Below are 16,874 nucleotides of genomic sequence, written 5' to 3'. Positions count from 1 at the left end.
ATTGAAAGAATACTATAGGGTCAGGAACACAAACATGTATTCTAGCCCCCCTGATTCCCCTTGCCTCATTCAATATAGTAACATCTTACTTGTATTCAAGCCTGCAGCTGCTGTTTCTGCTCCTGATCTACCTGCTTGGCTGACATTATCAAAAATGATTCTGTGAGTCATTCACAATGCTTTCCCTTAGGATTGGCTGAGACTGTCAAGGAGGCAGATCAGGGGCAGAGCCACCACAAGTCAAACACAGCCATGGCCAATCAGCATCTCCTCATAGATGCTATTAAATTGAATCAATACATGGTGGAGACACTGAATGGCAGTGCTGCACATTAGGCAGCACTGCTCTAGGAAGCACCTCTTTCTGAGGAATTATTACTATGCTGTAATTTAAACACTGTAGAAATGTAAAGATATACAATATGACAATCACAACCCTTACATAGTGAAAAAGTAAAAATTGGAATCAAGCTTTCCTTATGCAGTAAAACTCAACCAGAAGATTTCCTCAATCTTCCCATATAATATAATGTATACTATATATACATTGTAATGTAAACACTGCATTAGCTCTGAAAAGACAGTTACTGCAAAAAGCCTGAAGGTAATGATTCTACTCACCAGAACAAATTCAATAAGCTGTAGTTGTTCTGGTGACTATAGTGTCCCTTTAACGCAAATTGTGTGCACATAATTCTCTTAACTTAAACTGATCCACTGAAACTTATATATAAAAAATGCAATTAAATAGACTGCACCATAAAAACATGATACCATAAATAAATGAGGACTGAAGTTTTGAGACATAATTTGGAAAAATGCAAATCATCGCATAATGCCAGGCGTCAACCCTATCTGGGAATGGTAACATTAGTATCAGGGATTTATTTTTGCATACTTTTTTTTTTTTTAAATGTGTTGAATCTATGGGAGGAGCTGTGGTTGTGCAAAACAATCCATGGGAGGAACTGGGGTTGTGCTATTTTACGTGCAAAACATTGAGCATTTATACTTGTGTTGCCACAACAGCAAAGGCATTCATCTCAACACAATAGCAAATACAAGGCATGAAGTAAATACATGTTGCACTTTTTTTGTTTATAAGGGTCTGATAGGTTATAACGAAAAGTGAGCTAGTACTTTTTTAAGTGCAATGTACCTTATATTTCTTATTTCCTTTTTGTTTTGTTTTTCTCTGTTTTCTATAAATTTTAAAATATGAAAGTATAAGTACCGTACATGCACATTTTTACATATGTATTGTATTGCTGCCTGGGTGATTGACAATAAAAAATAATAAAATAAAAAAAAGCATAAGGCATATCAGGCACCTGTTTTCTTGTTTTGTCAAAGCTAAACACCTATACATTTCCTCAAATACTATAGATTGTATTTTATATTTTTATATTGTGATTTGACATCTTGCCTCTGTTATGAAAATCGGGTACTGTATGTACCACACTAACCCCAATGGACTATGACAAAAACAAAGAATAAAAAAAAAAGCAATGTTTATGGCAAATAATGTCACTTGGGGTTATTTTATTAGTAAGCTGCTGGGAAACAGGAAGGATTTTTTTTTTTTTTTTTTGGAATTTGGCAAAAAAGAGAAAAAAGCTTTCCTCTTATAAAGAATTTTAGAAATTGTCAACATTTAATTTTATGGCAAGACAGGAGGCTTCATATTTGCTTATCTTTCTTTACTGAAACTCCCAGCAGCAAAGAAACAGTTAACAGCAGTGTAAAAAAGTTTAACCAATCAGAGTGCATCACAGCAATATAAACTGTCATCAGGCTCCTCCCAATTCCTCTTTCTTTGCTGCTTAGCCTCCCAGGTGAGTCTATTCTAATTATACTCCTATTTATGCTCAATTTTTATATACATTTATATGAGTATATTGCTTTAATATTATATATATTTATTCATTTACTTATTCTAGTATTTTCTCAGCCTTTCTGTGCTTTTACACACTGCTTAGGTGACATGGGTTGACTCCCCAGTCAACCTATAAACACAATTGCCTCTCTTATTTTTTCTACTTGTATTCTTATACCGTCTGTTTAACTGACACACTTTCCCCGCAGCGCCCGGCATTTTGCCGGTCCGCTCCGCTCAGTTTTTTCCCTCACACACTTCGTGTGTTGCCTTGCGTCTCCATAGAGACGTTTCCCGCCCTTTTCTTTCCGCGGCCATTTCTATTTACCTTTTCCTGGGCTTCCTCTCAGCGCCATCTTGCGGAAATTTTATGCGCGGCGGTTCACTCGCATTTCAGCTTCCTCTGCAGAACAACGACCCAGCTGTTCGGTAAGTACTTTTTATCCCTTAAAGACCTTTTTATTTTAAATCATTAAGGATACATACTCAAAATTTCCCCTTTTCTTGACAGGTTTTTTCAACTTAAAAAAAAAAAAAAAAAAAAAATCCTTGCTTGATACTGAGGGTGACCCCCTCAAGCCTTTATTCAGAGGGTGACCCCCTCTAGCCTTTCTTCAAGGGTGACCCCCTTTTTTTCTGCCTCTATACAGGGTAATCCCTATTTGATGACACAGGCACATACCTGTTATTTGATTTTGGACATTTCATTGTCCTTCCTCTCTGGGTGAACCCCATTGATGTATTGTGGATGAACCCCACTATTACAAAAATTACTTTTCTGTATAAGTCCACCGCCTCATTGTTATTAGTTTGTCTGCATACCAAAATTAAAAATAATAAAAAAATATAAAAAAAATAAATAAAAAAAATAAAATAAAAATAAATTTAAACTATATATATATATTGTATATTATATTATTCTCTTTGTGGTGACCCCACTGTTATTGACATTATGTCTGATGTGCCAGAACCAGCAGTTTCTGCCGAACTTAAGGCTTGGCTATTCAATGCCATCACTGAATCCATTCCTAAAGCCTTAGCGGCTTTCAGCGAGCAGACAATACCAGCCCCTACGGCGGCCATTACCCAACTCTCAGATTCCGAAGATTCTCACACTTCGGAACATGAAGGAGCCCCTCGCAAACGCCCTTGGAAGGGCGATAGCGCCACCGCCGGTAAAGGCAAAGCGCCCGCTAAACACCCTAAAGTGCCCTATCCAAAACCCAAACATGATAAATTTGACGCATTTGAGGGTTCTACCTCTGATTTTAACCTCCAAGTATTAGACGAATACTACGCAGAACACTCTGATACTGAGGCTCCGCCTCATAAGACATTCCGAGACCTTTATCCATCCGATTCTGCAACTAATGAACCCCTCATACCTCTAGAGGAACTCCAATCGGAGTCTGACCCCATAGATACCTTATTTGACACCTCTGGACGCCCTCTATTTGACCCCAGGTGCATTAAGCACCCTAGATCGGCCGAATGGACACCCCCAGACCACATTGCCAAATACTGTAGAATGTGGCTCCGTCAGCCTTTAGAAAAAGAGGTGAGAGCCAAATTAAGGGCTGAATGCCCACGCCCCACCATCCCAGACAAGGTGGCCAATACACCAGAATTCGACCTCTTCCTTGTGACCTTTCTAACCAAGTCAGGGAAAGACCCCCGTAAGGGTCTAGAACAGGGTCTTAAAACTGCTCAAGACAAGTTGATGGATGTGGCGGGCCCGCTCACACAAATCTTCATTATTGCAGACGAGGCTTTATCAGGTGGCACATTTGACGCACATATGGTGCGAGAGTGGGCACAAAGGGCCTTATGCCTTTTAGGCAATGCCAATGTGGCAATATCAACAGAGCGGCGGAAAGCCGTCCTTTATAAAATTGATGCTAAACTTGCCGAACTAGGCACCAAAGAACTTGGTCCAGAAGCTCAAGGCATGTTATTTGGAGACAAGTTCATAAAAGAACTAAGTAAACACGTCTCTGTTTTTACAACACTGACAAAGGCACAATCCTCTATTCGCAAGGTATTTCGCTCTCAGCGTTTTTCTGGAAGAGCTGGTCGCTATAGAGGCCGAGCGACTGGCAGAGCCGCCTTCACAGGCTACAGGCCTCGACCTTCAGACACCTGGAATTCGGGCAATACCCGATTCCAACACAGACAATTTTTTCCCTCTCGCGGAACAATCCGAGGACGTGGATCCGCTTCCCTACGCGGTCGCTCTGCTACAGGTAATGGACCTTCCTTATTCTCTTATTCCTATTGCAGGCCGGTTAACCCTTTTTTCCCAACAGTGGTCTCAACTAACTCAGGATCCTTGGATCCTTCAAACGGTGTCCGGGTTCCACCTGGATTTTTCAGTCGAACCAATTCAAAATTCCCTTCCTACCCCAATAAAAATGTCTTTGCTAGACGAGTCGACTCTACGGAGCGAACTCAACGATCTATGCACCAAAGGTGCGATCGAACGAGTTGTGGGCCCACAGGTCTTCGTAAGCAACATGTTTCTGGTAAAGAAAAAATCAGGGGGTCTACGACCAGTCATCAACCTGAAAGATCTGAACAATTTCATCGTATACCGTCACTTCAAAATGGAAGGGATCCATTTATTGAGAGACCTACTCTCCGAGGGAGATTGGTTCTCTCGCTTCGACCTAAAGGATGCATACCTCACGGTGCCGGTAACACCAGCACACCGCTGCCTCCTTCAGTTTCGTTGGGAACAGACACTATGGCAGTTCACCTGCCTCCCCTTCGGCCTATCTTCCGTACCCTGGTGCTTTACCAAACTAATGAAACCAGTGATGGCCTTACTGCGGTCCCAAGGAATCCGCTCCATAATCTATCTGGACGATATCCTTCTCATGGCACAGGACCAGGAAACCCTCCTCCATCATACAAACATGACCTCCGCCCTATTGCAGAATCTTGGCTTCGTGATCAATCACCAGAAATCATCTCTAACACCGTCCCAGACGATACAATTCCTGGGATTCCAGATAGACTCCGTTCAAGCAGTCCTTCAACTTCCGGCACCCAGAATAAAATCCATAAAAAGAGACATTCGGAAGTTACTGATATCACCACACCTTCGCCTACGGGATCTAGCCCGCACCATCGGCTTGCTCTCCGCCTCAATACAGGCTATATTCCCTGCCCCACTGCACTACCGGGCACTGCAACGATTAAAGACCCAATACCTACACCAGTCGACATCTTACGACCAACAGATCACACTCACGGACGAGGCCCGGCTCGAGCTCCATTGGTGGCTACAACATATGGATGCCTGGAATGGAAGAGCCATTTTCGGATCCCAACCAGACTTCATCCTGGAATCAGATGCAAGTTTGCTCAGATGGGGCGCAACCTGCTCGGAAACCTCTACAGGAGGACTCTGGTCCCACTCAGAACGCGCACTTCACATCAACTGCCTCGAACTGATTGCAGGCTCATTTGCAATCCGCAGCTTCGCCAAAGATGCCTACAACTGTTCAGTTGTGCTGAAAATGGACAACGTGTCCGCAGTCCGCTACGTGAATCATCTAGGAGGTTCCAAATCAAAGATGCTCTCAGACCTGACCAAGGAATTATATCAGTTCTGCCTAGACAGGAATATCTCCCTGCGAGCGGAATATCTGCCGGGAACAGACAACCTCGTCGCAGACTGGTTCTCCCGCCACTGGAGGGACTCCAGCGATTGGCAACTGAATCCACAAATATTTCAGCATCTCCAGATTTGCCGGGGACCATTCAACCTGGACCTCTTTGCATCTCGCCTCAACAGGCAGACGGACGCTTTTTACAGCTGGTTACCGGACCCAGCGTGCCTTGCAGTCGATGCCTTCCTACAGAAGTGGCCGATGTCAGGGGCATATGCGTTCCCTCCATTCTCCATGATTCCACGCACGCTACAACTTCTCAGAACTCAAGGTGTCAAGATAACTCTAGTGACCCCGCTATGGCGGGCCCAACCATGGTACCCTTACCTACTGGAAATGTCAGTGGACTTTCCCCTGCTACTACCCTGCACCCACGACCTCCTCAGAGACTCGATAGGCAACTTTCACCCATTGGCGATCCAAGACCATCTCCAACTAGTGGCTTGGACCATTTCAGGGGATCGTGGGACGTCTCAGGCCTTTCGACAACTGCTCAGGGACTCCTTTGGGACTCATGGGCCCCAGGAACCAGACGCTCTTACATCTCTGCATGGCGCCTATGGAGTTGCTGGTGCTTGGAAAGGAACCTTGATCCCTTTTCAACACCTATAATTAATATTATTAACTTCCTGTCGTCTTTATTTGACCAGGGTAAATCCTACCGGACCATTAACGTGTTTCGGTCTGCTATTTCTGCAGCGCACGTTCCTATAGAAGGCTCTTCGGTGGGCAAACACCCGTCTGTCTGCAGACTTTTGCGGGGCATCCGCATCGCTAGACCCCCGAATCCCAAATATAATCAATTCTGGGACGTTGCCGTCATGCTCACGTTCTTGGAAGCTTGGCCGGACAACGAAGCGCTTTCCCTACGCCAATTATCAGCCAAATTAGCTCTCCTCCTCTGCTTGGTCTCCTTCCGAAGAGTTTCCGACATCAGGGCTTTCGACTTTCACGCCCTCGATTTCACACCAGAGGGGGTACACCTTCACATCACTAGACGCACTAAGACCAACTCATCTACCGTGAGCTACCCTTACTTCTCGGAGAGACCACTCCTATGCGTAGCCCGGTGCATAAGACACTATATCGCTCGCACTACCCTTCTCAGAGCACCTACCGGGCCCCTCCTGGTATCCTATGTACAGCCTCACAAACCAGTTTCGTGCCCTACCATTGCACGCTGGATCAAATGGCTCCTAGCCCTGGCTGGCATTGATGCATCTTTCGGGGCTCACTCGGTTAGAGGCGCAGCCGCCTCTTCAGCACTCTTAGCTGGAGGTTCCTTAGCGGAAATTCTATCCTCCGCTGATTGGTCTAGAGAATCCACCTTCCGTACCTTTTATTTTAGACACTCTCCTCACGTTTCTCTGTCCTTACTATCTGTGCGTTAAAATAGCAAATATGAAGCCTCCTGTCTTGCCATAAAATTCGGGATTATTCTAGCTCCTAGTGACCGAATAATCTAAATTTTATTAAAGACAGGAGGCGAATATTTCCCACCCTAGTTTTCTCTTCCCACCCTTCTAGGTAAGTATCCTGTACTACCTCCATTTTCTAACTATGACTTACATCCTCTCTTTCGCTAACCTAGACTCATTAGGTCGTTATTATTATAACCCGTTTTTTATATTATATTTAGTTCATTAAATTCTAGATGGTCATTTACTGCTATACCACTCTGTTATTACCATAGTTAGAGCTTGCACTAAATTGGAAGTCAGTTCACTGCATTTATTTGGTTTTCTTTTTCCAAAGAGACCATACTTTCACGATATTTCTCCTTCCTCCTAGTGTGAAGATCGTTTGCCTTCTGCCTTGACTCTACCTGCGGGTTGATCACTACCTTCATCCTTAAAGATACCTTCACCGTTACCTGTTCATCGTTTTAATGACTACTTTTACATGGTTGACTCTACAGCTGATCGGCTACATCAAGAAAGAGGAATTGGGAGGAGCCTGATGACAGTTTATATTGCTGTGATGCACTCTGATTGGTTAAACTTTTTTACACTGCTGTTAACTGTTTCTTTGCTGCTGGGAGTTTCAGTAAAGAAAGATAAGCAAATATTCGCCTCCTGTCTTTAATAAAATTTAGATTATTCGGTCACTAGGAGCTAGAATAATCCCGAATTCTCATCATCATGTGAACCGTACATGATACATAGAAGTGGAATAATACATATCAAATTGTTTATCCCAAGAAGCCGTGAATATTGCTACTACAGATTCAAGCACCATAAATAAATATTACTGGAACGATAACTACAAATTACACATTTCGTAATAAGTAATACTAAACAAAACTGATGTTTTAGTACTCTCAACCTTCACGCATTAACCATATTTTTCAGTAATGTTAACAAGAAAAAGCTAGATTTTGGTCTCTTTAAAAAAAATGTAAAAATGTACTCTTTCAGAAAATAAATGCAAAATGCGGAGAAGTAAAAAAAATGCCTCCCATGTAAAAAGCCCCGTAACCATATCGTAACACCAAATAAGACGATACAGCTTGATGCCCGTCTACTGAGTATATGTATGTGCTGATGTACCACACGACTAAGAGTTTCTGTTAAACTATTAATGATACTCTGTATCCAGTTTGAGACCTGCAAATCTCATTGTTATGTTCCTTCGAGTCTACTCATCCATTGCACCACTACGTTTACTGGATCATTCTCTTATGAGACCTGCGTGTTTCACTGTTTTATCTTATGATTTTCATACATGATCTTTGCAACTGAAAAAAAAAAGGAAAATTCCAATAAAAATGTTATTAAAAAAAAAAAAAGTCTAAAATTCTCAAATAGCAATGGAATTTTTCACCACATCTCAAACATACACAAAGTGAACATCATACAAATCATATAATATGCCATATGTACAAAGAGCAACTACTGAGTATTGTGCTAAATGTGGAGCAGTCACCATGGAAACCAGGGAATGCCCCGGCTGACTGGTCCACATGTTGCAATTGGTTCCATCTGCTTGTTAAATATACAGCCTTATGTGTACTATAAAAAGCTGTAAATTATACTGATTATGTTATACTTTTAACCCATTAAGAAGGAACTGCAGACTACGCTGTCAAAATGATCCATTCTTTAAAGAAGAAGTTGATACAGAATGCCAAACTCATTTCATGTCAACAGATCACGAAACAGCACATAATGCACTAAAGCAACACACTCTGGCAACACATTATATCAGCATAGGGAGTACATGCACCAGATCAGTGTTTCTTAACCTCCTTTGTCAAGGAACGTTTATGACATTTTCTAGATGATCTCTTCTTCGGCTGTAAAAATAATCTTCTTTGTCCTTTCCTCAAAAGTAATATAATATCTACCAACATTAATTCCCAAAACAGCCTTCTCGTTAGTCATGTGTCAGGGGTCTCTTGAGTGGTGCTATATAAACCAATTTATTATGGACATTTGCCTAAAGTCTGATACATATGATGTACCTATTCCAGCATGTGGGGACCATCTCTTATTGCATAGGGACTCTAATTTGGACCCTGACCATGGTCAAAGAGCACTGCACCCCCACTACCCTCCTATCCCTCCTGCCCCCACACCCCCAAAAAAATAATTTAAAAAATCGCTTTTTAGTATAGATACCTTCGATGAAAATGGGATACATTGGAGGAGTATCCAGAAACAAAATGCAAAAGCTATAGATATCTGTAGCTTTTGCAAGCCCTCCTCTTCTAACCCCACCCAGACTTTCTGTCGCTGTCCAACCACAGACTTCACAATGCAGCTCAATAAGAAGTCAAGGCAGTTGCTCTGAGCAATTCCTGCCTCTTGAGTTTCGCTCCACTGTGCTAACCAAACCAGGAAGTAACTTGACCTGGTTGCATTAATGACAGCCAGGGTGATGTGAAAATGTTGTTTCAATTTCTATTAAAATCTGCACTTTTTGTAAAAATGAAAAAAAGAAGACACACTTCACACATGGAGTGTTGTTTCTTTTTAAGAGGTAAGCTTTCTAGGTGCCAGACGAGTGAGTCATGAAATGATGACAACATTAGAGGAGATTTATCAGGGAGAGAACAGGTACAATTGTGGTGTAATATGCTAAATAAAGAGCAATAACCATGGAAACAAATAGAACGTACCTCAACATTCAGCACTTTGCATCGTGCATAACACCTGTTTAGCCTTGTAAAATATCCCCATTGTCAAAATCACGCTAAATAAAAGGCAGAACCACAACACTTGCAGAACTACGACTCCTATATCGCTTTAAAAGCATTTGGGTTTACAAAGCATGATGGGTGTTGTAATTCTAAAATAGTTGTGGTTTTACTTTTGGCACCCAGCGATCACTATAACAGACCATGGAAGAGGAGAGAAAATACCCATTTAGGTCTGCATTTTTTCTGCTAAATGTTTATAACATAGCCTGTCAATTTGTGCGTTTTTGTCACCCTTGCATAAAACATAAATTATATCGATAATGTTGCAAAACTGCCATGATCTAGAATAATCCATTATCTAGCAGGGTTCTGTTCTCCTGATTACGCAAGAGCCAGGGTTAGAAAGAAAGTATGCATCATATTCTTTTATTTGATTTGACTTTATTGTTCTGACAAATCATATTCAGATACTATAGGCACCAGTATGATATATTGTAATGTTTAAAAAAAATGAAAATGTTAATCCCAAGGAGACAATTAAATTGAGAATGATTTTTCAGCGTATATTTATTATCTGTCAGTAGCAGACTGCAGAAGCTGCAGTCTAAAAATAAGCGGCATTTAAGACTTGGTGGATCCACGCTTCACTAGGTAACATCCATGGGGACAACGTATACATTGCTACATCTGTGACATTCGATATATGATCAAATTTGCTCACCCACATTTTTGTAGCAGCTCACTACTTTTAAATAAACAGTAAAATAATGTATGATACTCCCACTGCGCAAAAGCTTACTACTTGTAGAAACGGGTGTAGTATAAAAGTTTAAATCACTTACCTCCCAACATTTCAAACGACAAGAGAAGAACACTTTTCATTCAGGAGTAGAACTTGAGACGAGTCTAGGGATGAATGCAAATCATATATTTTAGCTGATTTTTTTGATTTTTTTTTTATAACTGACAGCTTTGTTTACAATTTTTTTATTTATATTAAAGTATTTTATGCAACCAAAACTATTTATGGACATACTAAGCCTGAGGTAAACACACATTATTGATAGCTTAAGTGCTGCGAAGTTCACTGCGTAAAGGGGTATTACCCTTCCCAAAATAAGAAAGGTCCCCCTCCTTCTCCTGTTCATCAATTCTTGATATGTAGTGCTAATGTCAAAGGCTCAGCACACAAGCCAAAAACTGATTGACAGGCTAGAGCAAATGATCCCTTATTTAGGTATTTTTTCCTGCACTTATTTACAGAAGGAAACCTGCATATTCTGTATGATTATTTCCTGGTGATCGCAAGACTACAGGTATCACACATTTTGCCAGAGGAATACAGGAAACAATGTTACTCCCTTTGCCCGCCAGTGTGCTGGCAAGCAAACCAGTTTGCTAGTGACATGTGGGAGAAGCATCTTGATTGGAGAAGCATTACATAGTTACATAGTAGTTACAGCTGAAAAGAGACTTGCGTCCATCAAGTTCAGCCTTCCTCACATATGTTTTTGCTGTTGATCCAAAAGAAGGCAAAAAAAGCACTTCCTATTTTGCAACAAACTAGGAAAAAATTCATTCTTGACCCCAAAATGGCAGTCAGATGTATCCTTGGATCAAGCAGCTATTACCCCACTAATTAGAAATGATATCCCTGTATGTTATGTTTTTTGAAGTATATATCCAATTGCTGTTTAAACATCTGTATGAACTCTGATAAAACCCCCTCTTCAGGCAGAGAATTCCGTATCCTTATAGTTCTTATTGTAAAAAAAACCCTTTCCTTTGCCTTAGATCAAAACTCATTTCTTCCAGCCTAAATGCATGACCTCGTGTCCTATGTATAGCCCTGTTTATGATTAGATTTCCAGATAATGGTTTGTACTGGCCCTGAATATATTTGAATAATGTTTTCATATCCCCTCTGAGGCGCCATTTTTCCAAACTAAAGAGATTTACATTTTTTAACCTTTCTTCGTAACTAAAGTGATCCATTCCTTTGATCAATTTTGTAGCTCGTCTCTGCACTTTTTCTAGTGCCATGATATCATTCTTTAGAACAGGTGCCCAAAATTGCACATCATATTCAAGGTGTGGTCTTACCAGCGATTTATAAAAAGCCAAAATTTTATTTTCAGCCCTAGAATTTCTGCCTCTATTTACACATGACAAAACCTTACTGGCCTTAGCAACTGCAGCTTGACATTGCATATTGCTGCCTGATTTGTTGTCTATAACAATTCCCAAATCATTCTCGTGTGTGGTTAGCCCTAATTTTCTACCTTTTAGGGTGTAAGTTGCTTGTGCATTCTTGACCCCGAAGTGCATAACTTTGCATTTCTCTACATTAAATTTAATCTGCCATTTTAGTGCCCAGTCCCCCAATCTATTTAAATCCTTCTGCAGCATAGCAATATCCTGCTCACATTTTATTACTTTACAAAGTTTTGTGTCATCTGCAAACACTAAAACATGGCTTTTAATGCCTATTGCAAGATCATTTATAAATATGTTAAAGAGAAGCCGTCCCAAAACAGAACCCTGAAGGACACCACTTACCACTTTTGCCCAGCTTGAAAATTTACCATTAATGACAACTCGTTGTACTCTATCCTTAAGCCAATGTTAACAAAAATATTAATCTAGACCAATTTCTTTTAGTTTGAAGACCAACCTATTGTGAGGAACCGTATCAAATGCCTTGGCAAAATCCATTAGATCACATCCACTGCAACACCCTGATCTATACTTTTACCTACTTCTTCGTAGAAAGCAATCAGGTTATTGTGGCATGACCTATGTTTCATAACGTTCTCAAGAAGGTATCAAACTGTTGTAACACCTATGAATCCAGCATTGGTACCTGCAACAGTGCTGGAGAGGTAGTATATTTTAGTTAATATCACCTTGTGCAATAATATAAATTATTTATTTAGTTAGGTTAAATTACATATTGGCTCTTCACGTTTATTTATTAAGATTATGCAGCCTTGGCTTTACAAGATAGTGTAGAAAATGCTGCAAAAATCTGTTGAAGGCCTCTACGGAGCAGACAAACGGCAATTAAAATGAATGAACCACAGCAAAGAATCCATATTTCTGGACTGGTTCCAGATCTAAGGACATTGCACCCCTTCGGCTATGTACTTCTGGTCTGAATATAAGCTAATTCACAGTTATTAACCCATGTATGTAATAATGTGCACATACAAAATAAAAGCTACATTTTGTGCAGTGAGAATTCAGTGCAGACCACTGCAGTTTACTTGCTTTGGCAAACAAAGGGTATAGCGAAAAGTTGAGCTCAAGTTAGCAGTGATAGAAAGAAAACATTAATGTATGACTGTCACGCTCTGCAACCACAGCAGAAGCCAAGGATTAAATGAGCACCGGATTTTAACGCCGCTTCCAGCACTAACTTGGGAACTGAGGCTGCTGCATCTTAATGGGACAGAGCGCCTGTGGAATGTTTAATATGTGCTGTGTGGCTACTTTAATACCACTGTAATGCAACCTGGTGGAGCAAAACGGAGAGGGGGGTGCAGATATGTGAGCAATGAGGCACAGGTGGAGCCCACCTCTACAGAGTGACTCAAACAAGTGCCCTTGGCACTTATGCATGTGTAGGATTTTATATGTGGGTGCATTAATGTTAACCTATGTCACGGCACTGCCATGTACTCACCCACTCATGGAAGCCCGCAGCATCCTCGCGGCTTAATCGCGGCACTCACCACTCTCAGAGACCCCTCTCCCGGGCCTGCTGTGGTTCCCTCTCTCCCTCTCCCTGCCGGGGTCCGCGGCGAGCAAGCCGTTGCGGCGAGATGGCAGCCGCCCGCGGATCCGGCGTTCTGCATGGGGAGGAGGAGGAGAGCTGCTAATCTGATAGGAGGAGGACGGTCAGGGACTATGGTGCAAATCAAGATGGCGCAGAGTCTCTGACTTCAATTTATTGCTCCTGTGTGCCCCACCTACTGGTGGGAGGTGGCCGGTTATGTGATCCTGGCTCCCTATTTAAACCAAGCACGCCTTCTAGTCAGTGCTTGGTTATTTTATTTGCTCTTGTATATCTGCATTTTGTCCTGATTCTCAGCTTGTGTTTTTGGTTCCTGACCCTTGATCTTCTGATTGATTCTCCTTGCCCGCTGCCTGACCTGCCCCTAGTTTGATCGACTTCTCTTGCCTGCTGCCTGACCTGCCTCTGGATTGATCGACTACTCTTGCCTGCTGCCTGACCTGACTTCGGATTGATTGACTTCGCTTCTTGTTTCTTCTCTTCTTGGATTCCTTGCTTGGCTTCCTCCAATAAAGGGCTCCGTGCCACCACAGACCGTTCGGGACCCTGTCCCCACTTCCAGGTGCTCCTGAGGGTCGTTCTGCTGCAATTGGGTTCCGTCACCGCTGCAAGACCCCAGGTGGGTGTGACAACAAAATGAATTATAGACATATGCTCGATATTATACACACACAAAGATGGACACGCGATAACAGTTCGACCAGTAGATTATTTATGGCAGCAAACACTGAATACAATAATTCCCTCAATCCCTTGAAGAATAGAAACCAAAATACAGCAAGTAAAAACAGGATGCACCTAAAAGTAAAAAGAATATTATGTTAAATATAAACTAATTCAAGGGACACAGTCCAAGATTTAGGCTATTCGCGAAATGACTTTGCTTCCTTTAGATTTCAACTCTTTATGCGTGGTTACATGTAAAAAAGAAACAAAACCAAAAAAGGCTACGGTGTAGAAATTCTCTGAAAGTAAAGTCACAAAATACTTATGTAAAAAAATTGCAACTCACATAATATAGAGCTTTAAACAAGCTCCGATCACAGTAGTCTTTTTTGATGTAATCCGTAATGGATACGCATTAACAGAGAAAATAAATCCAATAGTGCAATATTGCCAATATGAAATGATTGGTAATAAATGAAAATTAGAGCACTTACAAGAGAGGAGATATCATCTTTAACTCAAAGAATCAGGCATAGGGCGCTACAATCCCTAACTCGAGGATATCTCTTGGTCTCAATCTCCTCAATAAGTTAAGAAGTAAAACCATACTAAAACAATTTTACTACTTACATTGGGGAGGGTTGGTGTCAGGCTGCATGTCCCTCCTCGCACCTTAATGACTTCAGAGTGCTGGTGACCGGAGTGTTTCTTTAATGAGGCTACCTGCATTTGCTTAACCAGGAAAAGACAATCGAATTAAAAGCATCTTATTCTAGTCTATGTTATCTACTTGAATCCTATAATTTCCTGTCCAGCACGGCCTTACAGGACAAGTCGTGTATCCCTGCAATAGCATTACCCAGGATGAGTGGGATTGCTCTGTAAGTCAGTGGCTGCTATAATGTTACCCTTCAAAGCACTGAAGTGTTCATGGTGCGTGCAGTAACTCTTTACAGATCAACGAACACTGACAATTACAGATTTTATTCTCAGGTCACTGATTTTGAAAATAAAATACCCCAACCTGGAGATTTTCACTATTTTTTTTTTTTTTTTTTACGAATGAAGACAGAGAGGGGGTATAACAGAGTAAGCTATAATCTCAGTTCCCAATCTGCCCCAAAGATATTTTGTAATCACAGGAAAAAGAAAGTAAGGTGGCCAACAGTGGTTGATTCTTATGCAAATCAAATTACATAAAAGGTAGCTACTGTAGCCATGTTTGGTTATTAAAACCCCCATCATCCCAAAATCATCATCTTGATGGCTGTAGCTAATATATGCCAGTGTGAGAGTAAACTACAGCATGGCCGGGTATGGAACCTGTCTCCTTTTGCAAGAAAGACGAAATAGGTTCTGCATAGTCTGCATACCACCAGTGATCCGTGCAACAGTTCAGTCCAGTGATCTTCAGAATCTTCAATGCAAGTATCAGGTATGTGTGTTTAAAACTGGCCTTGTCATTTGGATGGCTCAAATGGACACTAAAGTCACAAAGACCACTTCATCTCAATAAAGTGGTCTGGGTGCAGTGGCCGCTGTCCTTTTAACCCAGCAATATAACAAATTGCCGTTTTGTAGAAATTGCAATGTTTACATTGCAGGGTTAAATCCATCTCTAGCGGTTTATGCTCTTCCTCATCCTGAGAGCCATTAGAGAGCTTCCAGGGCTCTAACCAAGCAAAACTTTGACACGTCAAGCAGAAGCTCATACAAAAGCATTGAATACAATTCTTTCCTATAATGAAGCTTGGATGCACACACAGTGTTCACCACTCATGCGCATCAGGTCCCCAATACTAGTTTATGAGGGGGAACGGACATAAATAACTAGGAGCACAGGCACCATAGCGTTAGGGATACAGGTTTGTATTCCTGATGCTACAGTGTTCTTTTAAAGGAAAACTGTCATCATATCTTAATATCCTTAAAAATCTAAAAGTACACGTAATGTAGCCTCTCCATGTATTATTTTGCAATACATACATATCATATACTAGCTCTCGATTACCTGTATGGTCTGAGATCGGACATACGGTATTTATGACCAAGGAGAACTTTAAGATGGCTGCCCCCACAAAGCAAAGAGGAGAGGTATCGATAACAAATGCTTACAGTGACCAAAAATTTTATCTTTTACTTAGTAATAATAATAATAAGAAGAACAAAAACAGATGCCAGTGTTCCTTTAAATTAACAGCGCTTAATGATTTAAAAAGGAACTAGGACTTCCCTTCCACAAAATATAATTATGGCTATGCTTCGACTATACAGGTCATTTTCTACAAGTGGCGTCTATGCAGAATTCAAGCCGTGTAACACTGCCGTTTCTATGCATATATTTAATATCCTATAGCATACCCACCATGAAAATAAACGCTTCATCCCATATCTGTGTAGGCGTGTGGCTAACATATGATGAACTCTCCTCATTATGTGTCCTAAGCTATTTTATAAGTCACTAACAATAACATACATTTACCACCATTTTGTTCCTTTTCTCGCTCTCTCTTTATATATACACATTTTTATGCCACCTTCACTCTCCCTCATCGTTGCCAGGTATTCTTGCTTAAATAGCTCTCCTTAAACTCTTTCAGATAATGGCAGTCTGCTCCGTCCACGCTGAAATTGAATGTGCTTTTTTTTACTTGTTTCTATTTTGGATGCAGACTACTAAGGCATGTAAGAGATTTCTTATACAAAATAATAATAAATAAA

At 41.0% G+C, this 16,874-nt stretch overlaps 1 protein-coding gene across 1 annotated transcript in view; it reads right to left on the bottom strand.

Annotated features, from left to right (window-relative positions):
- The window catches only part of NEXMIF (neurite extension and migration factor), a 277,633-nt gene extending 267,031 nt beyond the window's left edge, over positions 1–10,602 (bottom strand). The window contains exon 1 of the mRNA XM_063433553.1: positions 10,534–10,602. The gene's annotated coding sequence lies outside the window, so the exon portion shown is untranslated. The remainder of the gene's footprint in view (positions 1–10,533) is intronic.
- Positions 10,603–16,874: the final 6,272 nt, after the last annotated feature.

Source organism: Pelobates fuscus, chromosome 9, assembly GCF_036172605.1.
Source record: "Pelobates fuscus isolate aPelFus1 chromosome 9, aPelFus1.pri, whole genome shotgun sequence".
Taxonomy (NCBI): domain Eukaryota; kingdom Metazoa; phylum Chordata; class Amphibia; order Anura; family Pelobatidae; genus Pelobates; species Pelobates fuscus.
Note: the sequence above shows the minus strand (reverse complement) of the source record. Positions and strands in the feature narration are given on the sequence as shown.